The sequence below is a fragment of the Lactuca serriola genome, chromosome 4 (genome assembly GCF_051521515.1).
Source record: "Lactuca serriola cultivar US96UC23 chromosome 4, Lser_US96UC23_V15, whole genome shotgun sequence".
NCBI lineage: Eukaryota > Viridiplantae > Streptophyta > Magnoliopsida > Asterales > Asteraceae > Lactuca > Lactuca serriola.
In genome coordinates, this window is record NC_136411.1 from 301,331,295 (window position 1) to 301,343,683 (window position 12,389).

Consider the following 12,389-nt stretch of genomic DNA (forward strand, 5'->3'; position numbering starts at 1 on the left):
ATGCTCACCAGGCTCCCAAGCCTGAACCACTCAGTTTCTTGTATTACAGGTAGTGGCGAGAGAGCATAAGTTGGGCAATTTGTGAAGATATTTTGGATTATAGACCAGTAGTTGTATATAACTGTTGTAAGGTCTATTTTATATGGTTTATGCTTTTGGTCTGTATCGGAACATGACATCCCGAGATTTTGTTGTATAATGAAAATACATTTCTTTAAGAAATGCTTTGATAAATTCTTATCATATTTTGTATTGGGAACAAATTCCGCAACTTTTTTAATCAAAGGATTACTCTGATTTTACTTTAAAAGCAAAAATTAAATCAGTCTTTTATGGCCGTGAAATTGGGGATGTCACAGTTGGTATCAGAGCATTAGTTTAAGCGAACTAGGAATCTGTAAGATTTCTAGACTTAAACTTAAAATGCTAAGTGATGATAGTGAGATGAGTGTCTATCATATTTTAGACACGAGCACTAGAATATTTTCGGAAAATGCCTAAAATGCTTTTATGTGCTAAATGTTATATGTTTGTCTTATATGATATTATTTGTTCGGATCTATGGTCTGTTGCCGACCGGATCTGGAAACCTTATGTGTGTAGGAATCTGTAAGATTTCTAGACTTAAACTTAAAATGCTAAGTGATGATAGTGAGATGAGTGTCTATCATATTTTAGACACGAGCACTAGAATATTTTCGGAAAATGCCTAAAATGCTTTTATGTGCTAAATGTTATATCGTAGTCATACGACTACGATATTAGAACTAGCATGTAAACGTTTCGGAGGGACATAGATGATTTAAATATCTATCATGAATGGGGATCTAAATTCACCTTATTCGGTGTATAGATCAAAAATGGCAAGAACCAGAAGTGGAGTTGGAAACGCGAACGAAAACAGGAATTAACAACCTGTAATTGAGAAAGCACCTGTTATAGCTGCTATGCATGAGCCAATGACAATGGCTGGAGTGCAAATGATGATTCAGATGATGTTGGATCATTAAATGGAGGAGACAATGTGTTTGCTTCAGCAGAACCGTGAGGAACCTGCTACGCCTATTGAACGACCCGAAGTGAATGAAGGGCAATCAGAATGAGGAAATTTCAGTAGATCTGTTGGTCAAACTGAATCGCTTGTGGTTAGGAGGATTAACCATGAGGATGGAGTCGAGAGAAATGAATGCAAGTACAAGGACTTTGTGACTTACAAGCTGTCAACTTTCACTGGAAAGGAAGATCCCATCGGAGTAATGGATTGAATCTCGAAAATGGAATTAGCTTTCATGGCATGTGGTTGCAAGGGCAAACTACAAACCATATTTGCAGTACGTCAGTTCAGAGGTGGCGTTGTTCGCTGGTGGAACACTCTGGGGAAGACCATAAGCCCCAATGAGCCACTACAACTGACTTGGGTAGAATTCTTGGTGCAATTCAAACGAAAGTTCTGCTCGGCCCAAAATTTGCTTGAGCTAGAGAACCAATTCCTGACGTTAAAGAAGGACAACATGTCCATTGATGAATATACCAATGCATTCAGAGACAAGATGGAGTTTGCTTTGTGTATTATCCCAGATGAGCTGGTGAAAATAGATAGGTATGCAAAGGGACTACCATGGGAGTACATTGTGCCAGTACACCAAGCACCTACCTTGGAGGCAGTTATCTGGGTTGCTAAGTCTGTCGAAGAAATGATCAAGGGCATAATCACCAACAAGGTTGAATTTAGCGAGAAAAAAAAGTTTGAAGGATCCCCAAGGACCGACGAGAAGAGAAAATTCTCGAAGTCTAGTTCGAAGAAGTTCGAAGGAGGGGGAGATGAAGCAAGATGGTGTGATAAGTGCAAGAAGAAACACTTGGTAAAATGTGGCGAGGAGGTGACATGTTTCAGGTGTGGAAAGCAGGGGCACTACGCCAATGAGTGTGCATCTAGTAAGAAAGTGTGTTATGAATGTAACGAAAAAAGGCATATTTCGATCAATTGCCCAAAGAAGAATGAACCAGCAAAGCCAAAGGCAAGAGCACTTCAAATGATCCTGGATGAAGCAGATGACAATGCAATGAATCATGATTAAGGAAGTATCAAGGTCAATAGTATCATGTGGTGTAGCCTATTAGGGGCATAGTATAAGGTGAACTTGAACCTCTGTGTAATCTTTTCAAGAAATAATATAAATCCTAGTTTTGTTATCTGATGTGTCGAATGATTGTGTGATTTTACTTTATGGTGACTTGGATCGACTGCGAGACAATATTTGGGACGAGTATGAGAAGATGTGAAAGGTAGTAAATACATAACTACCAGAAGCACAAGACTCACACTTGGATCACGGAAAGTCACAAGGTTGCCAATAAGCTAGTGATTGATTCTGTTTTATTCAGGTATGTCATTACCCTTGTTTCGGTAATTACTAGTAAGATGGTTGTTATTCTGACCCTAGTGGTCATATCAAATTGAGCCCGACTACGATGAGTTTGTTACATGGTTCGGAGGATCCATTTCGATGTAACATCTGACTTAAGTCAGAAGATTGAAATCAATGCGATCAATAGTATCGCGCTCATTGTTAAAAGAAGTTTGTAGCTAGAAATGCTACATGCTAAAAATGTGACTATATCACATTAGAATATGAAGGAAGGTATATTCCATTTTGGAATTTAACTCTAAAAGACCTGAGTCTAAGCGTTGCATCATACGATGAGAGGTCATTAGAGCACGACCCATCGGTCTGTTATAATAGATAAAGGAAGGTATTTATCAAAAGAAGAAGAAAGAGTCCTCAATAAAGAATTATTTTGTAACTCGAAGGTTATGATTGAAAGTCCAACATAGTACGAAAAGTAGATGCAGGATTGAGCATCGTCTGCAGTCAAGAAGCCCTAGAGTTAGATACTTTTTCGAGGAAACAAAGAGGTTATGGCTATTACCTAGGATGAAGAGATAACATATGTAATCATTATACAAGCCCTATTTCGTTGATGATTCCGAGACGTAATCATCCTAAGGGGGGGGGATAACTGTAACGCCCGCAGATCTGGACTAGTCAATTTAGAGACGATAAGAGTCAAAAATGACTTTTTGATAGAATATTATATAGAATGAATAATCTTAACTAAATTGCAGTGGTCGTGACAAGGATTTCGGATATATAAAGAATGTCGAAATTCGAGTTATAACGAAGAAGTTATGACCTGTCGAAGTTTCGCGACAGAGCCGGCACGACACAGCTTACGATAGAGCGATATTTGGCCTAAGTGATCTAAACGAAAGTCCTAAGATACGTTAAACTGAGAGCGTGCATAAAAAGAACGTCCAAATCTGACTTTGCATGAGGAAGTTATGATTTTTCTAAGTTTCAGCTTAGTAGTATGCAGCCCAAATTTCGAATATGAGATCGAGTGGTTTCTGGTCGAAACAATCTAAACGAGAATCGAAGATCTCGTTAATAGTAGTTTAACGGTAAAAAGACAGACAAAAACGGACGTCCGATGAAGAAGTTATGATTTGTTAACGGACTTTTCCTGTCCCGGCCTACTAAAAAGATAATATTAAAAATAGAGTCAAAATTATCTGACGGAGCTCGTATGCGAAAGATATGAATTTTTGAAGTTCAGGGCACGAACCCCAACCCTGTGACAGGGTTCACGACGTAAACTCGGTGATTTGACCCTTCAGAGCCTGGCAAACCCAAGTTGCGACTACGCGCCTGATGACGTCCAAGGTCACGACGTGAAATGATGGTTCACGACGTGAAAATCGAAAAATCAGCCCTATAAATAGAAACCGAAGGGCAGCCGGCCATGGTTGCTAATTCTCTCCTTCTTTCACTCTCTATACCCTCTCTAGCCATCTTTTAACCCTCCCGAAGCCCCGGTATCATCCCGATACCCGAAGCAAGTCCCGAAGCCCCGAAGATCCCGAGAGGAAAAGAGTTTCAAGCCGAAGCTCTGCCCGCGAGAAACCTGGTGTGTGAAGATATATCGGTTTCACCGAGGAATTTCTACTTGAAGAGCCGTAGTGTTGTCCGATAATCGTCTTATCAAGTGAGTGTATAGTCTCTTTCCTAAACACGATTTTAATACAAGTATAGTTCGAATGTAATACGTTTTGAGTGAGTGTATATTCATTTTCTTCTAATACATAGATACAAAGTATTGGCTATAAAATACGTGTTGTGTGTTGATATATTTTTTGTTTATTTGAGATGGGTGTTGAATGAATGTTTTGTACAAGTTTTAAATGATTTAAACCGTATATGTATTTAATATCTATGAATATGTTGGGTAGAACATGGGTAGATGAAATAGTTGGTGTATGATGAAATAAAATGATGATAGGTCTCGATGTTTAAGATGATCTAGTCATCCGAGACAACGACCACAGACTATTCTAAATAGTCCATTGGAACGTTAATAGGCTCGTAGCTTGTAGGTGTTTTTGTACTCTGTGTTCAATAGGTGATTTGGTTCACCAGGTGTTTTTGTACTCCGTGTTCATTAGGTGGTTGGGTTCACCAGGTGCTTTTGTACTCTATGTTCATTAAGTGATTGTGTTCACTAGGCACTTTTGGACTATGTGTTTGTTAGGAGATCGTATTCATAGAGAAATTTTGGACTATGTGTTCGTTAGGTATTTTTGAACTAGGTGTTCATTGCATATTTTAGAACTAAGTGTTTACTAGACGATTTAAACTACGTGTCCACCAGATGTAATTTAAGAACCTTGGCAGCACTAAACTCTGTGCCAATTCCTTAGGTAATCCTTAGGAATGAATGTGAGAAGGATAATCGGTTCTTGGGGTAAATCTTTAAGAAATAAACGGAGATAATGGGGGTGGGTAATTGGATTGATTGTTTGATGATTGAATATAATAATTGTATTACTGCGGGTTGTGTAACAACCATAAAAATTCAACAAATTTTAACTTTTCCAAAAACAACCCATTTTCATAATGTTGTTACAAAAAGGTTTTCAATATGATTATTATCAGAGTCTTCCCAGAATCACATCATAAAACATAAACACGAGGAGCGGTACGATCACGCCTTTGCCTTGCCACGGTCTCCTGAAGAACCTGAAAACATTAAACCACAACTGTAAGCCCGGAAGCTTAGTGAGATACCCCCAAAATACCAACCACATATACCATACACGCATAACATGCCATATCATATCCGATCATAGAACAGCCATGCACTTCGGGTCTACTGTGTGACTGGTCCACCGCTATGGCCAACAGTCCACCTGGCCCACCCTCCGAGTCTAGCCATATACATCGAGTCTACAGTGTGATTGGTCCGCCCGCACCGGGCCTTCAATGCACCTGGTCCACTCTCTGAGTCTACAGTATGACTGGTCCGCCCGCACCGGGCCTTCAGTCGGCCTGGTCCACTCTTCGAGCCTCGGCACGTCTGGTCCGCCCTCTTGGGGCCTACAACCTATCAGGTCCGCTCGCTGGGCCTTCGGGACAACCGGTCCGCCCTGAGTATCTTGGTCTACAGCACAAAGCAGGACCCGCCTCAACCCAACTCCAATCCAAACAACCATGTGCACATAAACATACAATCATATAATAATTCACAGTCAACACGCCGATCAAGCAGATCACATAACATATCATCATCCTATCCAGGATACCAACCTAACCGGGCACTAGCATAGCATCACCCTACATAACAGGATACCGACCTCAACCAGGTCTCTAACATATACCATCCTAACTACCAGGATGCAACATATCAAAGCAATAACATAACAACAAATACCCGGATCTCAATCCGATAAAGGGCCGACCTTGGTGCCTTAGACCCTGTTGATATAGTGAGGATAACTCACCTCGCAACTGCCGACTGAACAGATAAACCCAAGCTGCTCCGACCACTGATACGATCTCCAACACTGGCCAATCATCAAAACTCTGAACTCAAAACAAAAGCCAAAAATTACCAAAATACCCCTGGAATCAACTGGTCAACCCTTGGTCAAAGTCAAAGTCAAAGTCAACCTCCTGACTGACTCTACTCGCCGAGTCAACCCAATGACCCGCCGAGTCCCCATGCTCAGAACTTCCCCTAATCCACGACTTAACTCGGCGAGTCACCCCGAGACTCGTCGAGTCCAACAACTTTGAGTCCTTCCTCACTCGACTTACCGAGTCATCTCTTGACTCACTGTTACACAGCTCACCCTGAAGAAGGATTAAGACCTCGCGACCAGACTCACCGAGTCCAAGAACAGACTCGTCGAGTCTAAGGCTATCTTCAACCTACTCGCCGAGTTGTTCTTCCAACTCACCGAGTTCCAGTCCAACTTCAAGCAACTCGCCGAGTACACCTTTGTGACTCGCCGAGTGCCTCTAGATCTCATCCCATACAGAAGCCTTCCAGCCCATGCAATTGATCCAAAACGTAGATCTACCCTCCTACAACCCATCCATCACGTAAAGTGGCAAACTTTACGTGAATCTAAAGAGATCTAGGCATTATTCACTCTAGGGTTAGGGTTTGGGACAAGATGACTTCACCAAATACTCAAGAACAGGGACTTTAATGTACTCTAGACCTTCTCCATTCCAGATCTGAGGTAGCAACCTCAGATCTAACCTTCAAACTCAAGATACCACAAGCTAAACCTCCCACACATCCCAAAAATGAAGAATCTAGATGAATAGCAGCCCAAGAACGAGATAATACCTCAAAAGGAAGCCCCAACAGCAATGAAATCTGAATCTAAGCAAAGCCCCTTGCTCCAAGCCTCCTAACTCTCCAAGATCTTCCTCCAAATCTATTATCCAAGGCTCAATTGCACTCAAATCCTTCGCAATCGCGTTTCTAGGGTTTTCTGGACTTCAAGGGAAGGTAAGGAGGCTGGGGAGAGGGTATAATGTCCTTTATATAGGGCTCATCCTCCGAAATTAGGGTTTTCTCCACTCAGCACCAACTCGCCGAGTCTAGCCGCCGACTCACCGAGTTGGCCACTTAACACACGACCAAAGTCGCGACCCTACTTGCCGAGTCCACTCGTGGACTCGCCGAGTTGCCCTTTCCCAATTACACTTTTAGCCCTTCAACTTTACTCTGGATATTCCGAGATGTTACAGGTTGAAAATCCTATATGCTCACCAGGCTCCCAAGCCAAACCCACTCAGTTTCTTGTATTACAGGTAGTGGTGCGAGAGCATAAGTTGGGCAATTTGTGAAGATATTTTGGATTATAGACCAGTAGTTGTATATCACTGTTGTAAGGTCTATTTTGTATGGTTTATGCTTTTGGTCTGTACATGACATGCCGAGATTTTTTTATATAATGAAAATACATTTCTTTAAGAAATGCTTTGATAAATTCTTATCATATTTTGTATTGGGAACAAATTCCGCAACTCTTTTAATCAAATGATTAGTCTGATTTTACTTTAAAAGCATAAGTCAATTCGGTCTTTTTTGGCTGTGAAATTGGGGATGTCACAAACATTGTCACAAAAGACAATAGTGGCAGTACGAGGTGGATGATGAAGCTCCCGAAAAAGGTTGCAAAGCCAACTAGTCCCAGCAATGGCATTCGCAACACCACGATATTCAGCCTCGACACTGGACCGCGAAATGGTGGTTTGTCGTTTAGACGAACAAGAAAGAAGATTTTGACCCAAGAAAATACATTAGTTGGAGTAGACTGCCTGGTGGAAGGACAACCAGACCAATCAGCATCAGAGTATGCGACAAGTCAAAGAGAAGGAGATGCATACAATTGTAATCTGTGATCTAGAGTGCCATATATGTAGGAAAGAATGCGTTTAAGAGCAGAGAAATGAGGCTCCCGTGGGTCATGCATGTAAAGGCACACCTGTTGAACATCATAAGAAATATCAAAGCGCGTAAAAGTCAAATACTGAAGAGCACCCACTAGACTGCGATAGAGAGTTGGATCCTAAACCGAAGGACCAGAACCATCAAATTTGGTAGATGTGTCGGCTGGAGTGCGAGCGGACTTACAATTAGACATGTGTGCATGGTCAGGAATCTTGGACGTATACTTTCGTTGGGATAAAAACATCCCATGACTATCAAGCATAACTGCAATACCAAGAAAGTAGTTCAATGACCCCAAATCTGCCGTGGAGAACTCAAACTGTAAGTTGTGAATAATCTGCTGAAGAAAATCGGTGGTAGAAGCAATCAAAACTATATCATCAACATAAAGAAATAAGTAAGCAATCTGAGGGCCCTATCTATAGATAAAAAGAGAAGAATCTGATTTGATGTTAGTAAAACCAAGCTGAGTAATGAACTGAGAAAATCAATGGTACCATGCCCTCGGTGCCTGCTTAAGCCAATAAAGAGACTGTTGTAAGAAACACACATGATCAGGAGCCGAGGGGTCATGAAAACCAGGTGGCTGATGCATATAAACTGTTTCCTAGAGATTACCATGTAAAAATGCATTTTTGACATCCAACTGATGCACCGACCAGCATTAAGAAAGAGTCGGACTAAGAATGGTCTGTATAGTAGTTGGTTTAACAACCGGGCTAAATGTATCATCACAATCTATCCTTGGTCGCTGACTGCGACCATTAGCAACCAACCGTGCCTTGTAACAAGATAAAGAACCATCTACATTAAATTTCTTTTTGAACAACCTAATACAATTAACAATGTTAGCATTTTAGGACCGAGGTACGAGTACCCATGCTTCGTTGGTTATAAGCACATTAAATTCATCTTTCATCGCATTTAGCCAATTAGGATCACGAAAAGCTTCATTATAGGATTGTAGAATGGGAGAAGATAGAGATATAGACTTGATATGCAAGTTCAACGTAATTCCCCCTAAACAATAAAATATGTTTACATGAGGAAGAACATATTAACTAGTTGAGTTTGCGAACCGCTTTAAAGATACTGTGAGACGCCCGAGTAGTCATCGTATAAGTTCGTACAGGAGCTGATGGAGGAGCACGTGGTGCATGTGTGGCAGCCGAAGTGCTAGAGGGAGGTGGAGTGAGCGGCTGAGTGGGTATCGCAGCAGAAGAAGGAGCTATCACGGCATAATTCAAAATTGGATTGGAAGGATGAGTAGTTTGAGTATCAAGAGGGCGAGAGGGAGTGGTTGGGTTATTAAACATGTTGTGGGAATTGTCAATGTCAAGGAAGTTATAATCGAGGCAGCGATCCGGAGTCATAGATCCAAAGGGGAACACGATTTCATCAAATGTGGCATGTCGAGAGATGATGATCTTTTTAGTGTGAAGACTGAGACATCAGAAACCTTTTTGATGAGATGGATATCCAATAAAGACACATGGAACAAATCAAAGTTGATGTTTATGAGAGGGTTACGATGAGGATAACAAAGACAACCGAAGACACAAATATAGGAATATAATGGTTGTTTATTGGAGAGTTTGTGAAATGGGGTGTCGTGTTTGAGAGCGGAAGATGGAAGTATGTTCAAAAGACGGGCTGCCATATCGAGTGCTTCCTAATAGGCGGGTGGAAGATGAGCTTGAAACAATAGGGTACGAATCATATTGTTTAGAGTGCGAAGCATGCATTCGGAATTACTGTTTTGTTAGGACGTGTATGTATATGAGAAACACACGTGAATACCGTGTCTATCATATAATTGATAAAAGTGGGAGTTGTCATACTCCTTGTCATTGTCACGTTGAAAAATTTGTATGCCCATCTTAAATTGGTTTTGAACATAAGCACAAAGGTGAAGAAACTTAGAAAAGACTTCGAATTTCTTTCGGAGAGGATAAACCCATACAAAACGAGTAAATTGATCAAGAAAAATCACATAATATTCAATGCCACTATGACTCAATAAAGGAGAAGCCCACACATCACTATGAATAACTTGAAACAGAAATAACGCATCGGTTTGAGATAATGAAAATGATAATCTAGTGTGTTTTCCAAGTTGACACGCATGACAAAGCAAATGAGAATCCGATTTATTACATGAAATGGAATTACGAGAAATTGAATGCTTGAAAACTGGGTGACCAGGATGACCAGATCTTTGGTGCCATAGAGATGAGATGATAGTGAGAAAAAGCTTGAAATGTTGGCTTGGTCAACAGATAGAGATCGCCCATTCTATCAAATCGGGGGAGGATTTGTTTAGTCCAAAAATCCTTCACAGAGAAACCAAATTCGTCAAATTCAATGGAACACTTGTTATCACGAGTAAGTTTACGAACAAAAATAAGATTTTTAATAATTTATGGTGTAATAATAACGTTTTTTAAGTGAAGAGGACAAAATAGGTTGAAGGGAAGAGTAGTGTGACCGATTTGAGTAATCAGAATATGAGATCCATTGCCAACTAAAATGGAGAAATTTGAATTATTACACAGATTTCCAATGGAACTGAGGATACCTGAATTATTGTGGAGATACGCGGTCGCCCCGGTGTCTATGTACCAGCGGTTGTTCGTTGGATCTTGAAGCGTCATGGAGCTAAAATCTTGCGATATGGCAGTGGTTTGATCCGATGGATACTGAAAGTAAGTGGGCTATGAAGGCAATTGGGTTGCCATGTTGAAAAAGGCATGTTGTGGTTGTTGTTTAGCTAACGACATGGTGGGCTAGGTAGCGCGCTGATTGGAAGTGGCGTTAGAGGGACATTGTACCTAATTGGCAGGTGGCATGGGCAGTAGTCCATGTTGTTGATGTTTTTGGTCCTGTGGAAAAGCCATAACACGATATGGAATGAGTCCCCCCAGCCTTGGGGTTGCGTCAAATAGTTTTTGTTGTCACCACAAGGTTGGCGACCACCTCCTTTATCGCCAGATCGACTGCCACAACCACCACCATGTTGACGACCGCCACTGCGACCAGCCCCAAAATTATTTGAGTTACGATTTCTAGAAGTTGAGGACCGACTGTAGTGTTCCGTGGCGAGAACCGTTGGTGATGATGCATGATCGCGGTGCTCAGATCGGACTTGTTAAGCGTGTTCCTTGATAAGAGACCATTATTCTAAGGTTAGAATGGAATGTATATGAATAAACATTGGGAATGGATTGGAGTGACGAAGAGTAGGTTTCACATGGTTATATTTAGAGGAGAGGTCATCAATTGCATAGATGACAAGGTTGCGTTCTGAAACTGGTGAACCAATGTTGGTGAAAAGGTCAGAGATAGATTTAATCCTGTTGTAGTATTCATAATGGTTGAATCACCAAGTGTAATGCTGCACAATTTATCATCAAGTTCAAGAGCTTTGGTCTCTTTTGTGTTTGTGAAACAGGTCCTGAATAGCTTTCCACACTTCACCAGCTGTGTTATTGGGTTTGAGAATGGACTGAAACACCAGTTGAGAAAGGGTTCCATACAGCCATTGGTTAACAATATTATCAACAGTAGCCCATTTTAGGTCTTTATCAGCAGAGGAGGAAGAAGAGCCTTCGAGGTGGTTGAAAACCTTGTAGCCCATGCAATGAGTTTTGAATAACTCTTTCTAGGAATCATGTTCAGCCGATCTAAATCAAGTAACAGAGGAACATATGATTTGATATTGGTGATACCATAGATCTTGTCATTAGGAGTAGAAGTAGCTTTAGGGTTACCTGGATCATCTGTATTGTCCATGGTGATATCCGAAAGACAGAGACGGCAATAGAGAAGAAGTCGAAAGAAGGAGAATGAGGACATGCCTGATCAATGAAAAAAAGGAATACGACTGTTGGGATTGGCTGTTTAGGTTTAAGAGGGATTGTAACCTGATACCATGTTACAAAGTATATTTTCCCGTGAATTAGGCGTATAGCCTTCACAAATTATAATATAACCAAACATTACAACGTGGGCCAAGTATCAAATATAATGGGCTAAATACATAAAGGACTATATATCTATACAACATAATAATAGTGCTAACACTTTATTCTTGAAAATTCAAAATTATGAAACGAAAATGATTTTATACAGAAAAGTCTTATTATTTTAGGAAATATTATAATAATGTTCTAAAAAATTCGAATAGAAAAATCTCGATTATTTAACATTTTATTCAGATTATTGAAAAAATCATTTTTTATTTTAACAGGAAATGAAAGCTTATGTGATTCTCTTAAAATAATAGGACTTTTCTGTTAAAAAAACAGTTAGGACTTTATCAAAAAAAATCCAAAATAATTGGACTTTTTTTGCATAAAACCCAAAAGAAAATAAATAAATTACACAAATTTACACAAATGGTCCTTATGGTTTAACGAAAGGCACAACTTCAGTCCTTACGAATTTTTTATGACAAACATGGTCTTTGTGGTTTCTATGTAGCATCCCGATGATGAGGTAATTTAAATTTTATGTAACATTCCAAAAATTCAAACCAATTTAAAATTTTTAAAACATTTCAAACCATTAAAAACCATTAC